The following is a 15,171-nucleotide window of genomic DNA, read 5'->3' as shown; positions in this document are numbered from 1 at the left end:
GAGGCACTGTTTTTAAATGGATGAGATGGTCTAATCCTGCATACGAACACATATTAATCCTGTTTTGAGATAACCTGTCTCCTTTATGGCTTAATATATTATCCTTATACACGGATAAAAACTTTATGCTCCTATTAATTCGGTCCAGATTGTGTTTCTTGTCTTATTTCGGTCACTTTTTTTTTTTTTTAACTTTTTTCCCCCCTCTCAACGATCTGCTCGGAGGAAGCTAGATGGTTACAGTTGGTTACACAAGTTTTATTTGAAATTATTTCCAGAGCGAGGGCTCACTCCTCAGCCAAGGGGGATGATTGATTCTGTCCCTCTCCGCCTCGCATTTGATGTGCCTCGTCCTATCGCGGCCAAGCCAATGAGCTGGGATTTTCATGGCATCCCGGAGCAGCCCTCGCTGATTCCTCTTGCACCTAACCTGCAAGAAGTAGATTAAGCCCTTTTGGATATACTTGCTGATGCATTGCGCTGAGGAAAATTGCTCGGCGTTTGCTTATAGAAACCCATGTTAGTGTGAATGTTCTTTTTTCCCCTCTAATCGTGGTAACAAATAGCATCAGCTCCTGGAACAGTTTGGCAAAGCCATTCTTGCCTGGGTACTGCTAAACGGGAGAAGCTGACAGCTAACCTGGGCTCCGAGTAACCCCCAGTCCCACCCACCCCCACCCCGCAGCTGATAACAAAACGTGTCGGCAATAAATGACATTAGAACTAACAGGCTGATGCCGGTGGGTGCTTGGAGTACGTTTCCAGAGGTCAGATCTTGTCATCCCGTGCACAAAAGAATGGACCTTGTCTACATGGGAGAGAAGAGATCATATCGATGCTCCTATATGAAAAATACGTCTCGTTTACACTTTGTTCGGGATGTTTCGAAAGCGCCGGAGCATCATCACCTGACAGCGCCTTGTTTACTGCCAACAAGTTGGAGCTCCCCCAGCCCCAGCCTTCGCTCCGCGGCAGCTTACTAATAAACGCAGTGGAGTTGGGGCTTTGCCGGGGGGTGCCCGGCCCCGCCCGGGCAAGGGGCTGCGACCCGCCGCTGCTCCCCGCGCCACCGGACAGCCTTTGTGTCCTCCTGCTGCACACACCCATAATTAATCCTCCTTCTTACCGCTTACATCCCGGACCCAAGGGGCAACTCAAACCTATTTAGATCGCCTTGGTTGGTTGCACAAATTTAAGTGGCAAATGAGTTATAAACCTAATAACTGCTTTACTAAAAATAATTATTTGATTATGGCAGAGGAAATTTGCTGGAGTGCAGGGATGCGGCTGGGTTTGCGTTTTGGTGGTGGTGAGGTTCGTCTTTGGATCGAACTCAAAAGCCCTTTAAAAACATTACTCTGAAAAAAATCCCAAACCAAAACCAAAATTAAAACAAAACAAAAAAAAAAACCAACAAAAAAAAGCACCCCAAAATCCAAATTCTAATTCGGACTTTACATCAGTTAAAAAAAAAAAAAAAAAATCGTCCCGGTCCGTGGAGCACCGTGGAACATTTCCCGTGATATTCGAAAGGAGACTTAATTCGTAAACAGAAAAATCAATATAAGATTTGGATGGCTTTGAATTAATTGAAAACAGTCAACACAGGGGACCATTAATCACAAACGCTGGTACCTCTTTCACTTTTTTCCCGTTAAGGATGAAGTTTCTGCGCCTCTTTCAAGTGTATTTATGCTTCTGGTTTTACAAGGAAAAGTGAGGATGCAACAAGACCAGTCGCGTTGTCCTCTCTATACTTTTAACGCTAGCATATTGTTTGATTACTAATTCGAGTTAATATGATCTTTATGGCAACATAACAGTGGATAATTGGCCCTTTTTCTGAACAACAATGTAAATCACAATCGCTTTATTATTTAATAACGTCAAACGCTTCGTTGGATTGGCCCCGACAGAGAAGACCTTTTCTTTCTAGGCAGTGTTGTTGAGAAAGAACAATGCAGATCTAATTGTGGAGATTTCAGAAGTTGGCTCCTGTAAATGAACAGCTTAGATATGGAAGTTCCAGCAGATGTCTGCACTTTTCCCTGTGACAAACCTTGTAACCCCCCTTCCTCCCCCTCTGCCCCGTCCTCCCCCCTCCCCGACTTATTGAAGATTTTTTGTTCTCACATCCTAGCAACAACCTAAATCTTCCAGTCGCGAATACACCCCTTTCCCCTCGTTGCTATACAGCCCTCAGATGGCCGCCTTAAGCGTACACACCAAATTAGCGCTCGGCCCAAGGCGCGCTCGCCCCTCGCTCGCCCCATCAGCTGCGGGCCCGGGGGGGTGTCGGGCCGGCGGGGGCAGCCGGGGGGCTTTGAGCTCTCGGCGCTGCTGTTCGCCACCTTCTTGCCAACCCTGTAAACGTGCTGGCGGTTTGTTTTGCAACAGTTGGAGGCGACTGCGAGTTTTGCACGCCGTTATGTGGCAGGAGACGTGTCAGGGCTCGCCAGCCCCGAGGGGGCGGCGGGACGGGCCCCCCGGCGACGCCCCACTCTGGGCCGCCCGCTGCCCTGGGGGGCTTCTGCCCCTTCCCCCCTAGTCCGGCCCCATCGACCCAAACCCTCCCGCTCCACCGTGACATCAGTAGGAAGCCTTCCCCGAGGGGGGCACGGCTGCGAGGACAGGGCTCCGAGAGAGAAGTTGAGCGACTTCTGGCAGGGGAGGTCGCGCACCCCAGCGCGCATCCCCTCTCCTGGCGCGCTGCCCCGCGGAGCGCCTCGAGCTTTGGGCGCTGCGCGGGTTTTCCCCTTGCGCTGGAGGAGCCCTGCCTGGGATGGGCCGGTCGGGGTGTCGGGACTCGCTCCCCTCCTCACCGCTGGTCCGTCTGAGGACAATTCCGCGGGGTGGAGTTGATTTGGCAAAGTTCTGCGCTGGGCGCTGGCAGCGCTGCGGGGCTCCCGCCCCGTCGCAGCTCCCCCCGGCCCCAGCAATGCGCGCTTTGCTGCGCCAGAAGGGCCCGTTATCGAAGGGGGGTGGGGGAAGGGGAACAGGCAGGACTATGGGTACCAGCCCTGTGAGCAGCCCATCTCTGCCAGGGCTGCCAAGAGATGAGGTGGATACACCGAATTCGGGATATTTTCCCTTCCTTCACTATGTTGTGTTTATTTTTAAAAATTTATTTATTTATTTAATTTTTGACAAACCAGCTACATCCTCTTACGCCGCCAGTTCGGCGAAGCCCCCTTCTGCTCTCTCCCGGGGTGCTCCCGCAGCTACCCGGCGCAGGAGCCACCACGTCTCAGCGATGCGGATCCCCGGGGCTGTGCCTCGGGGCTGCCCGGCCCCCGCCCGCTCAGCCGGGCCGTCGGCGGGCACCAAGCCCCGGGGGCACCGGCCTCACACCTGCGACGGGTGGGGTTTTCGTTCGTTTGCAAAAACCCACTCGAGGGAAGTATTGAAAACACAGACTTGATCACTAAAATTACAGGAAAGAGAAATCCAGATTGAGTGACTCGCCCTGCCTGCAGCCGTGGGAAGCGGTTGATGAATCCCTGTTGACCTTTGAGCTTTTTCTCCTCGAGTGGGTGGAAAATATTGAAATTTTTTTTCTGTGCCTTTCCCGGCTTGTTTGTTTGTTTTACAACTTTACTTTTCCCCACTGACATCACCTGACGGGGGGGGGGGGGGGGGGGGGGGGGGGGGGGGGGGGGGGGGGAGCACCGCGCACACTGGATGCTTCCCGTGGGAGTGCGGGGCAAAGAGGGGGCGCAATAGGGAGCGGGGGTCGCCGGGGCTCTCCCGAGCGGCAGCCGCAGCCCCGCGGCGAGCCAAGGGTTAACCGTGCCCGCTCTGGGGCTCTGCTCAGCGACGGGTGAAACCGCGGGACTTCCCCCAAATGCCTTCAAAAAGCGGGCGATCTCCCGGCGCCCCGAGACCCAGCGGGCCGGGCCGGGCCGGGGGCGGCCCGGGCGGCCGCCACTCCCCCGCAATGAGCTCATTTCCATGTCTGCGCCTCCCGCAACTGTGAGAAAATCCGCCGGGACATCCCGCGTGCCGATGCTGCCCGGGCTGCCCCGGTCGCCCCGGTGACAGAGCCCGGGGGGAACTAGATAAATAAAATAAGGCAAAACTTCTCCCGGACCCGGCACATCGCAGATTTCCGAGAGAGGGGAGGTGGAACCCCACGCCCATGGGTGTCGTTCGTGGGGCCGGGCTCCCTGGACACTCGCCTGGAGCCGTGCGCGGCGTGGGAGCAGGGAATGGTGGTGCAAAAGTGCCCAGGGACAGTCCGGGAGGGGGAAGGGAGCGCTGAACAGCCCCACACTTATCAATAACAAGATGTATAAATATCAAAGTGAAGGAGCCCGAGTAAGTCTTTCTAGAAGCGCGGAGGAAGCTTAAGCAGCTTTCTTTAATGGTGATTTGTAGCTCTGTAAGGGGCACGGATAGCAAATACCCTGCAGGTGCATGTTGTAACACTGCCATCCGGACTTTAATGTAGATTACTCTCCAACTCGTTTGATCGGTCCTTTGAAACCCTTTACAATTGCCTGTGACGAACCGCCAGTCTCAGTTTTTTTTTCTTTGAATAATGCCTTAAGGGTAAGTCCTCGGGGCTTTTAAAGATCTCCAGCACATTTAAAAAAAAAACACGTTAGATTTTTACTTTAGAGCGTGGGTCCATGTCTCTCAACTTGGGGCTGTTAACAGGCATCTTTTAAATCATTAATCATCTAATAGCCATCAACCTTACTCTAGAAGGGATCTTCTGAAGACCTCCAAACATTTCTGTAACATTTGGGATCATAGTGGTTAAAATTTAGGAGTCAAACAGCCCATCCGTCCTGCTGAAGCCCTGGAGCTAGTGGGTCTCCGGTGTTTATGGACTGTCTGCTGGGTAAATCTGTGCGGAAGGCCTTTTCCCTGGCTATTGAGAACCCCTCAGGGGTGGGTTTAGAGAGCCAACCCGAAGAGTGATGCAGGGGAGAAGCCCAGTCGGGGGTCCCTCCTGCTTCCCCGCCGAATATCTCGCATCCCGACCCTGCCCTGGGACCTTCACCCGCTGCTGTGTTGATGCCTTCTAGCAAACAGTGAGCGGTTTTGGGGGGCTTAAAAAAAAACAACAAAAACAACCAAAACCAAAAACGAGAGGACACAATAAATGCCGCAGATTCTTCCACTCTCTCCGCAAATAACGTTTAACCTTTAATATTTATTCGTTACTATTAATTCAAAAAAATAATTACTGAACTTTTGGCCCTTCAACTTCCACAAGCGGTGCTTTGTTTCTCTAAAATAAACTTGGGAGAAGCGATCCTCTGTATTAAACTAGGGATTTGAATTAAAGGCCCATTTGGGACACTTGAGACTACAAAGGGTTACACATAAATAAATGCCACATTTGCCTATTGCAAAAGTTTTTTCTGTCCTTTCTCAGTCACAACAGGGGAGGAAAAAGCCATCGTTTATTACCTAGCACTGGGCGGGAGCAGCCCCTCCAGACCGTGCTCTTAGATTTGGCCGGCAGAAGAGGGACTCTTTTTTTCCCCCCCTCAACAGCAGCTCCTTTTGTTCTCTAGATCTCTTTCCCAATTTCAAGCTTCACTTGCAGATCCTAAGTTTGTTTGTTAATGACGCTATTACCATCTGGCTCGTCCTACTTTCCAAAAGATATAAATCTCCCTAGTTTCATTGCCTACATTATCATTTAAGTGCCACCATAGCTGGAAGAAAAATATGCTTTCAAGGCTGCAAATTCTCTTGCACGGAGTAAGTTCCCCGGGCGCGGGGCTGCCGCCCGCCCCGCCAGGCTGCGGGCCGCTTGGGAGGGACGCGGCCAAATGGATTTCACCTTGCAGCGATGCTGGGAGAGGGGGCGACAGCGCGATTTAAGTTTTCCACCAGAAACTTAAGTGAATGTTTCGGCCCCCCCCCCCCTCCCCCCCCTTCGTCCCTTTTGTGGCTGTTTAATGCATCTGGCTACTTTGAACCGTTATCTTCGGCGGGGAGAGGGCAGGATGGGTCCTGCCCCTGGCAGGCTCCTGTTTGCCCTTACCCAGCGTGAACCCCCGTCTCTCAGACATAAGTACATATTCCATACGTGTGAATAAACCTTTCCCACAGGCGTCGTACAGTAAAGGGAAGAAAAGTTTGGGCTCCTCTTAGTGCAAAGCGGTTGCAGATTCGTGTGCGTTTAAGCATAAAGGGACGGGGGGAGGGCGAGAAGGGATGGGGGAGGGAGTTGGGTCGGTTTGTGTATGGGCTCCACAATGACTCTATTTATTCGCTGCAACCAGCCTGGGCAGATTGAATAGGGGAGAGAGAGACACTCAGCCTTCCCAACGCGTGGGCTTTGTGGGATCTAGTCCCCACTAGCAGATTTCGACTGCTAATTTCCCATTCTGCGGGGTCTCCTGAGAGGAGACACGGCCGTGCCCAGGAACTACCTCTCGCCCAGACACTGTCCGTATTTCCAGTCCTTAACCTCTCCACGTACAAGTTTAGCGACAGAAGTTTAAAAATTTATCGTTTCTTTGCGAGGTCTCCTGCAACGTTTCTGCGGGAGAAAAAAAAAGCGCCAAGCATAGTATTTAAATATATGTGTATATGTATGTATATGTATATGTACATGTATATGTATATGTATGTGTATGTGTATATATATACACACACAGAGTATAGTCAGGCGAGGGAAAAGATACTCCTTTAATATGGGAAAGAAACCCAGGGATTTTTTTTTTCCCGAGTGATCTAATTGTTATAAATAATTACGGATGAAAAGAAAACTCACTTATTATGCACTTCTAATACTGTGACTGCACAAGAGAGAAAGGGGGCCAAACTAGTGATTAATTAATATCGCACTGGCGTAGCTATTTTCTCGCGAAAGGCCTTTTTCCCCCTCGCTGCTGCCGAGTTATCATTCCAGCTCGAGTCATGTGTAGCCAGGAAGGGATCTTGTTTATAAATTTATATGACGACCTTTTCTTTGTGTGTACTCTAAAGTTGATATGGACAAATTGCAGAGGTATACAATTTAAGTAGATGCACTTTTAATCACCGATCATTAAAATGGTTATGTTAAATATACTCAATTACATGCATGACTTCACCCTAACAGTACTTTCTATTCTCCCAGCTGCTCACGTATTCCTTAACTATAGTCAGCAGAAGAAACTCGATTATGCTGAATCCATACATTTCTATGGATTTCATCAGCCTAATTAATGCTTCAGTGTGGTCCATGTGTCTGAATGGTCCCTTTGCTATTACTTGGGTAAGGAGGCAGTGCTGGAATGCAGAGGGTCTTTCTTTCAAAGATACCCATGGGGGTCACTCTAGGACTCTAATGGCAAAGGTAGCAAGTGTTAAATAGCAGAAACATGCAGAGAAAGGGAAGGCAGCGATGTAAAAGGGACATTGATACTGTAGGTATGCCCAACAGGTCAGTGATGATAATTAAAACGCTTAAAGAAGAAAAGGTAAATGGAAAGCTTCCACATTTCGCAGCGTGCCTGGTAAAAAGCAAACGAACCAGCCCACAGAAACGCACCTCGCTGATCCTGATGAAAAAAAAAAAAAAGTTGACAGCAGATTTTTAGACTAAATAACTACCAGGGCAGCCTCTTCTGCGAGCACAGTGTTTGAATGCCTCGTCCCTTCTCTAATTTTCTCGTTGTCGAAATGCAACGTGTCAGGGAGAGGATGCCCGGCCGGGCAGAGCGGGCGCTCCCACGCTGCCGGTCCTGGCACCACCGGGGCTTCCTGCAGTCCCCCGTCACTGCAGATGCACACGGAGCTGAGGGAAGCAGCTCTCCCCCTCCTCTCCCCGGCTTTCTTCCGAAATGAAGAAGCGATTAAAATGAATGGGATGTTGCAGCTTTAGGGGAAACAGCCAATGGCTGCTTTTATAACACATCTTTCCATCTTAGCATTTAACGGGATATAAAAGGCAAGAGCGAGTCCTGCTATTCCGGCAACATTTTAATCGACGAGAAATGCATCGAAATGTATTTTTTTTTGTTCCCACCTGTTGCAGTAGAAGCCCACCTGATCACACCTTTCTCTGGCTGCTGGGAGACGTGAGAGAAAACCAGAACTCTTTCTTGTCACCCACTGCACTGCCAGAAAGGTGGTGATGAACCCCTCATCTCTTCCCTGTTTCTCCACTAAGCAATCAACATCTCAATTGTCCTAACTTCGAGCCGGTGTCTAGCTTCAGCCTTCATCCTTCAAGAGAGAGAAAAAGCAGGGAAGATTTCAGATCTATAACCAAATTATAACCTAGGAACTTTATGCTTGTCATGCTAATTTAATGACTTTTATAGTAAGTGTAGACTTTCTGTCTTTTGAAATTAGCTCTTCAAAACGCTTTGTGTAATGACAGGCACTAGACATAAGAGACAAATGCACAAGCAATAGTGGGATAATAATCTGGCAAACACTGCGCCATTTATTATTAAAATGGAGAATAAAGTTGAATCTCAGCATAGATGTACATCGTTGTCTGATGCCATGGGTCCACATCTGGACTCCAGAGTGACCCGAGGCGGGGGCTGTCCTCCAAGAGCCGCCGTGCCTGAGTTCACCTGGAAAATGAGCAAATACCAGATGTGGAGTACAAAATAGTACTTCACCTAATACCGGGTCCGTTTGCTTTCTGGTGGTGCACACACGTGTCTGAGCGCTGTAAATATCCTGATGTCGACAGGCTGGTTCTGCTGGGCCCAGCCTCCCACTCGGTTCCCAGGTGGGGGGCGTGTGGGAGGGTATACATGCTGCGCTCGCAGTACAGGGTTCTGAACATATCCCCTCCCTCCTTAAGAGCGTTTGTGTGCTCCCATGTTATGAGTGGTCCAGAAATCTGTCCAAGAGATGGTCTTGATAACAGAGGGAGGGGTAAACCCAAAGCTATAGGTATATTGCAATCTGGGCGACTCACTCATTGCCTATAATTGTAAATAAGGTAAGTTCACACGACGATCGAGTAACGAGGGAACAAGAGCCCCATTTTAATCAGGTGGTTATCTCTCCTTGGTGGAGATCAGAGCTCCATCGCTCCTGGCCTTCTCATTGTGCCCCCCTGCTGGAAATGACAGCTCCTTCAGAAATAGCCAACTTGGTCCCTGGATGAGATTTCAGCTCTTTTGCACTACACATGTACCAATTGTCATTTTACAGCTACAGCAAAACCTCTAAATTATATAAGTGTATAAACTCGTCCTCATTAAATCCTCCCTTTTGGATAGCCTCAAGGTTGGAGAGTATATTACTGTAAGCCAAAGGAGACTTAAATTATATCCAGATCGGGATTGAAATGTAGTGGCACTTAGGCACACTCCTTGTCTCAGCTACAGAGGTTTTATTTTTCCCTTTAGAGTCTTATGATATTACAAATGCAACAGTTTCCTTATGTAAAATCAAACTATCTGAAATCCTGTTTCTTGGTTCAGCCTACGGGACCCTTTGTGGTGAGGACAAAAACACAAAGATATGATCAAACACCATAGACCAAAGGGGAATTTATCGTTCATCTGAGAGAGCTTCCTAATTTGAAGCTAAAGCCCTCCCCTTCCAGAAAGCATCTGAACATGCTGTGTAAGTTGTTTTCCTTGTGTGAGAGTAAATCGGGGGTGCAGAGAGACAAGGGGCCGAGGGCAGCGGTTACCCCGTGGCTTAGAGCACACCCTGCCCGTGGGTGGGTTTTTCCACCCAAGCTGATATAAAAATAAACATTTCAGTGGGAACCCTGTGCCCACGCGAGCCGGCCCCGCTGTCGCCCCAGGGGCACGGCCGGGTGGGGGGCTCTGCCCGGGGCCCTCCCCGTCCCTGTGAGACACCCCGAAAGGCTGTGCTGAGTCCCCCTGGGGATAGCGCTGCCGGCTCCGGGGTGAGGGGCACTGCGGGGATCGCCCCCCAAAGCTGGGCTTGTCGGGAAGGGGTCGCCTCCCCCCCTTCTCCAGCCCTCGCAAGAGGGTCAGTGGTTTAACCAGGCGTCACCAGGACTTCGTTTTATCCTCGGCCCACTGAAGCGTGTGGCTTTTAGTGACTGATGGCCGCTGTGGCTGTACGCGGCACAGTTGCTCTCACGGTGCGTGCTCCAGATGGGCACGTCCCGCAGGCTCGGGGCGGGGGGGCACGGCCGCTTTGGAAAGGCCACCGAGACACTGAGATTTGTTCTGGGTCAACCCTCCCCAAACGCCAAAGTTGGGAAACAACTTTCGCAGCGTGTGTCGAGGAGGGAGGGAGCGGCAGTGGAGCGGCAGCGGGTGCCGCGGTGCGGGGCGCCGGGGCTTGGGGCTGCCGGGCTTGTGGGCCACCGGGGCTGGGGGCTGTCCCCCCGCCTGCCCCGGAGCTTCGCCCCCGTTCTTCTGCTCAGTTCTTCCTCCCCGAGCCCCGGACGCGCAGACAGCACGTTTCCAAACTTTGAAATGCCAAATCACGTTATTGCTGTGGCAGGAGGCTGCTTTCGTATCTGTGACAGCTGAGTTTTCCCCATCGATTATGTGACACTGCAGTTCATTTACACAGCTCAAAAGCTTAAAGACACTGGAGGAGCCCCCGGTTTAACCCGAAATCCTAACAGAAAGTGAATCAACTTTCTGGCCAGTGTTTAAACTGATAGATCAGAACTTAATTCGGAGAGACAGAAAGGGAGAGAAACGACAGCACGGATTTATCTAGCCCAGCGTCCTTCGCTGAAACTTTAGAAACTGCGGCGTGGAAAATCCAGGGCCGAGATGCTAATGAGAAGCAGCGCGTTGGGTGTCCAGGGGTGTTATATATTTCAGAACTCAGATTACAGGGCCTGGGTTTTTGTGCGGGTGAGTGAAATAGGTGCGTGGCCCGAGGCTGCCGAGTGGCACCGGGCTCCGGGACGTCCCTGCGCGCGGGTCCGGGCAGCAGCTCCCGGCCGGACAGGCGCCTCCCGGGCTCGCCCAGCCTGGAGCGCCCCGGCCCCGCCACCGGGCAGCAGGGAGGACCTGGGGGAGAGAGGGGTGTCGAGGGGGGTGGTTGACATTTTCCTCTCTCCCAGGGGGACGGGATCGTCCCCCTTCTGCTGCCAGGTCCTTCCCTGGGCTTCTTACAGTGGGGGCTTTCCAGGAGCCAGCCCAGCGCCCGGTCTCTGCTGCTCCCTCCCCTGTCCTCGCCGAGGTTTCATTACTTGCTGTTAGTGCCTGGAAACAATAAAGGATGTGGCACTGGGCTTTTATTGATTATTTGTCACCCTGTATTTGTCAGTTTCAATAACTTTTCCTGAAGTTTTACTTACGGGCACTTGAGCTTTCGGATTAGGCCAGCTCTGCGGATTGCAGTGAGGGGTAATTATCCGCTGGCCTGCTTCCCTGCAGCCGGAGAGAAAAGAGCATTAACGTATAGAATGGGCAGGATCCGGCCTGAGCCCCCCCTAAAGCGCTGCCCGGGCGAGAGGCGGGAGCAGCCGCGGCCCTGCCAGCTGCCCCCCGGCCCCCCCGCCGCCCCCAGCCCCGGGGTGCGCCGAGCCCGCGCTCTGTCTCCCGGGGGCCCGGGGCGGGGGGCTCACCCAGGCCCCCGGAGCCCGCCCTTCTCTGGGTTTTAGAGGCGAGAGATCAGCCCTCGAGAGACGGTCCCGCTCTCGGGAGGGGGGACCCACTGCGCTGGGGCCCGAACCGGGGCTTTCGGTCGCGGCCAAATCCCCGGGATTCAATTAAAAAGCTGGCTCGCGCCGCTGGCGGGGAGGCGAAGCCGGGGGATTTGTATTATGAAGATCGACTCTTCAAAACTGCCCGCCTGGCAGCCCGGCCGCACTCCCGCCGGCGGAGGGGACCCCGCTGCCCCGGGCGCCCCGGCCCGAGCCCCGCGGGCGGCGGCGGAGGAGCCGCGGCGGGGGCTCTGGGGACCTGCGGGAAGGGGAGGGGGGCCGTCTCTCGCAACCTTTTCAGAGAGAGGGTTCAAACCTTCCTCGAGAGAAAAGACCTTATCCCTGGCCATCTTCCTCCTTTAATAACTTTCTGCGTATCCCAAGCGATGCCCGCTGCTCCATACGTGCTCCAGCTATACTTGTTTGTAAGCACACTAAAGGCGGGCCAGCATCATCGTTCCCCGGGCTGGCAGGGTGCCTATCGTGTAGAGTATAGCGTTTGATGTGCTGTATCTCATGCCACTGCAAGCGAAGAGACAAGTGAACACAGAGCGCCCAGTTACACGGGATTTAATTACAGCGGAATGCATTCTCCATGCTGATTAGGAGCAAAATCAATCGGGGGCTTATTTGCCACAATGAACCAATAAAAAACCAATTTATTAAAGCAATAATCTCATCCCCAAATGGTCTAAATATTATTGTTTCAATTGCATTGAGGGAATTTGGACTGAAACTGTTACACAGAGAACATCAGGGAGTTCTACCCCATGAATTCAGTAAGAGTTTCTAACCCCTTTCCAGAAGCTCCCTTATGACTCAGAGATCTTTGAAACAGGGGGCTGAGTTCCCCCATTTTGGGTCCAGGTGTCTGGGTTGCTGTAGTACCTATATGGGAAGATACTCTGTGGTCTGCAGCTGTCTATGCTAAGAAGCAAACATAGTATACAGCTTCCCACTAGGTCTTAAGGATTTCCTGCTTTCCAGTGATTTATATGTGCAATTCCTAGAAGAGTGTAGGCCACACAAAAGATCCCTAAGCTATAGGCCGAGATAAAAGCCTTGTGATATTGTTAGAAAAGCATCCTGAAATATACCAAAAATTCTCTAGTGGAGATGAGGGAGAAAAGTGTCCCCTGAGGAGGGTGCTGAGCACCAGGACCTGCTTGGGGTGTAGTGCTCTGTCTCCCCCTCTCCCACATGAAACTGGTCCCATCTCATGATGGACTTGCAGTTTGCAGAGTGCTCCCCTGGGAAATCAGTGGGAGGCTGGTGGGTGTGCTGGAGATGCAGCACTGGTGGGCCAGGTCACACTGGGAACTGCAGGGTCCACTAGAGCTTAAAGTCTGTGACTCAGGAGATGCTGATTTTGCTTTACAGCTTTCTGTAACTCCAGTCATCTCTGTCCCAAACCGGAGAGGACCTCATTTCCTGCTCAGTGCTCTGCCAACCACAAGGTCTTTTCATAAGGCTGCCAGGGGTGCCTGGCTGCGGGAAGGACAGTCAGTGTTTGTCACCAGGGAATGAGCTGGCATCATAGCTCTGATCTGAGTCAACAACCTGGCTAGCCCTGAGCATGACTTCATAAATCATGGTATCTAATTGAAAGGCACATGCTTATATCTACAGTGTTGTTCAAAAAGAATACAAAAAATAAAATAAAATGCAACAAGCAGATCTTTTCTCCCCACTAGGCTATTAATCAGTCACCTGATTGTTTCGATTTACATTATTTCATGCAGAGTAAAAAAGGGAAAACATAAAACCATTTCGTATAGCCGTAACAAAAACACAAATGAAAAAATCCATCTCCTAATGAGAGGCTTAGCCCTTTTCTAACACATCCTTAATAATAGGAAAACAATCTTTAAGTGTTTTTAATTTAAATTGTTTTCATGTTTAATTCAAAATTGCTAAATAATATTATCATGCATCTATGTATCTATTTAGCATCGAGGCGTATGATATTTCAAAGCAATTGAACCAGTCTTGAAAGGAGAAAGAGTCCTGTACTGTGTCTGTATTCACTTTTTTTTTTTTAATGTTAGTTAACATACATACGCTGGACTGTCTTTTTTCATCCTTCCAGCAGAAATGAAAAATAAATCTGGAACAAAAGATCAGTAATGTGCTTTTTTGCTTTTCATACTCAAATCTCTTGTTTTATTTTTTCACCTACAGGGTCTGCGTGATCTCCTCCCATGAGAGGCAACTCAGCAGCTCGGTCCCCTCTGCCATCTCAGCACTGCCAGTGGAAAAGCCCAGGAGGAGCAGAGCAGTGGCTGAGCAACAATTTGAATATTCATATTTAACCCTTCAAACAACAGAAGATACGTCAGAACCATGTGTGAGACAAAATGCCATTAAAGTTTCAATCATTAAATCTCTGTTTAGCTGTACTCCAGAAATGAGCAGTTCATAACAAATGAGAAATACTGATTGACAGTTTGCCATCAGGAGCCCTTAAGCAGGATTTTTCCAGCTATAATGCAGTGTACTCTTCAGTGCTCCCTCTTGCGAGATGCTATTTCAAGTATAGAAGCATGAGGAAAATTTACATAAAAGCTTTGTACATAATACATGATTGCTATGAAATTAAGAAGCACCAGTTTTCCCCTTATTGTTTTAGAAATGAAGAGTGCACTTTGTTTTCTTGTTTACTTAGTGTGCCCTGTGATCCCTTGATGTGTTTCAAGTGTTTTCTGTCAGCATCACGAGACCTTGCTTACCTGCTAAATCTTATGTGTGAAATGATTAGTGTTCAAAGTGCCTGAAAAAAACAACAGTAATGATGTCTGACAACTTTTGGGTTTTTTTTTCTTTTTCCTCTTAAATAATATTTCATGGTACATTAAATAGGTTATGCAGTCTCTTCTTAAGAGCCCAAAGCAATATATTGCTTCATACTTAATGTTTCATCAGGTAGATAGTTTTCAAGACGAAAAAAGACAAATGCAGCATAGAATCCTCTCCCTGAGCCTTTTCTCAGTTTGTTCTCAATTCAATAAGGAATGGCAGTAATTTGGAGAAAGATACAGAAAGAAAAATAAATATTATTTGACAATAAACCTCTTAGTGTGTCATTTGCAATCACTGGCAGATACTAGAAATGCTACTCGTTAAATCCACTGAGCATTATTTTTTTCAGAAGTTGAAATGTTTTTAGCCAAACTGCTTTCTTGGTGTTCACATCAGATACACCAGTTAGAGCCAGAGCAGCCCAAGGAGAGAAGCAAACAATTAAAACATTTACGTATTTGATTCTTGAGAGATATCCCTACGAGGTAGATTTTAACATTTTTTTTCTTCTTAATTTTTTTTTTTTCAGTAAGAAGGATAAGCTTGGAGTGCCCAGTCACCGTGGTAACTGCCAGAAAAATTCTCCTGAAGTTTGAAGAGGTCAGCTAACGGGGTCAACAACTCTGGCCTCTCTCTGAGCTGGGCCTGGCAGGCTCCATCCTGCGGTTGGGGTGTTAGCACAGGCTGAGCCCTGGGAGGTGGACCATTCCAGCTCTGATATAAATTTTTTGAGTCAGTTCACGGCCTGGACTCTCCAGGTGGCCTCCAAAATCGATTGTGACCTTGTGACCCTGTCTAACGGA

Source organism: Pipra filicauda, unplaced genomic scaffold (genome assembly GCF_003945595.2).
Source record: "Pipra filicauda isolate LSUMZ 115617 unplaced genomic scaffold, ASM394559v2 scaffold98_size3848907_pilon, whole genome shotgun sequence".
Classification (NCBI taxonomy): Eukaryota; Metazoa; Chordata; class Aves; order Passeriformes; family Pipridae; genus Pipra; species Pipra filicauda.
Note: the sequence above shows the minus strand (reverse complement) of the source record.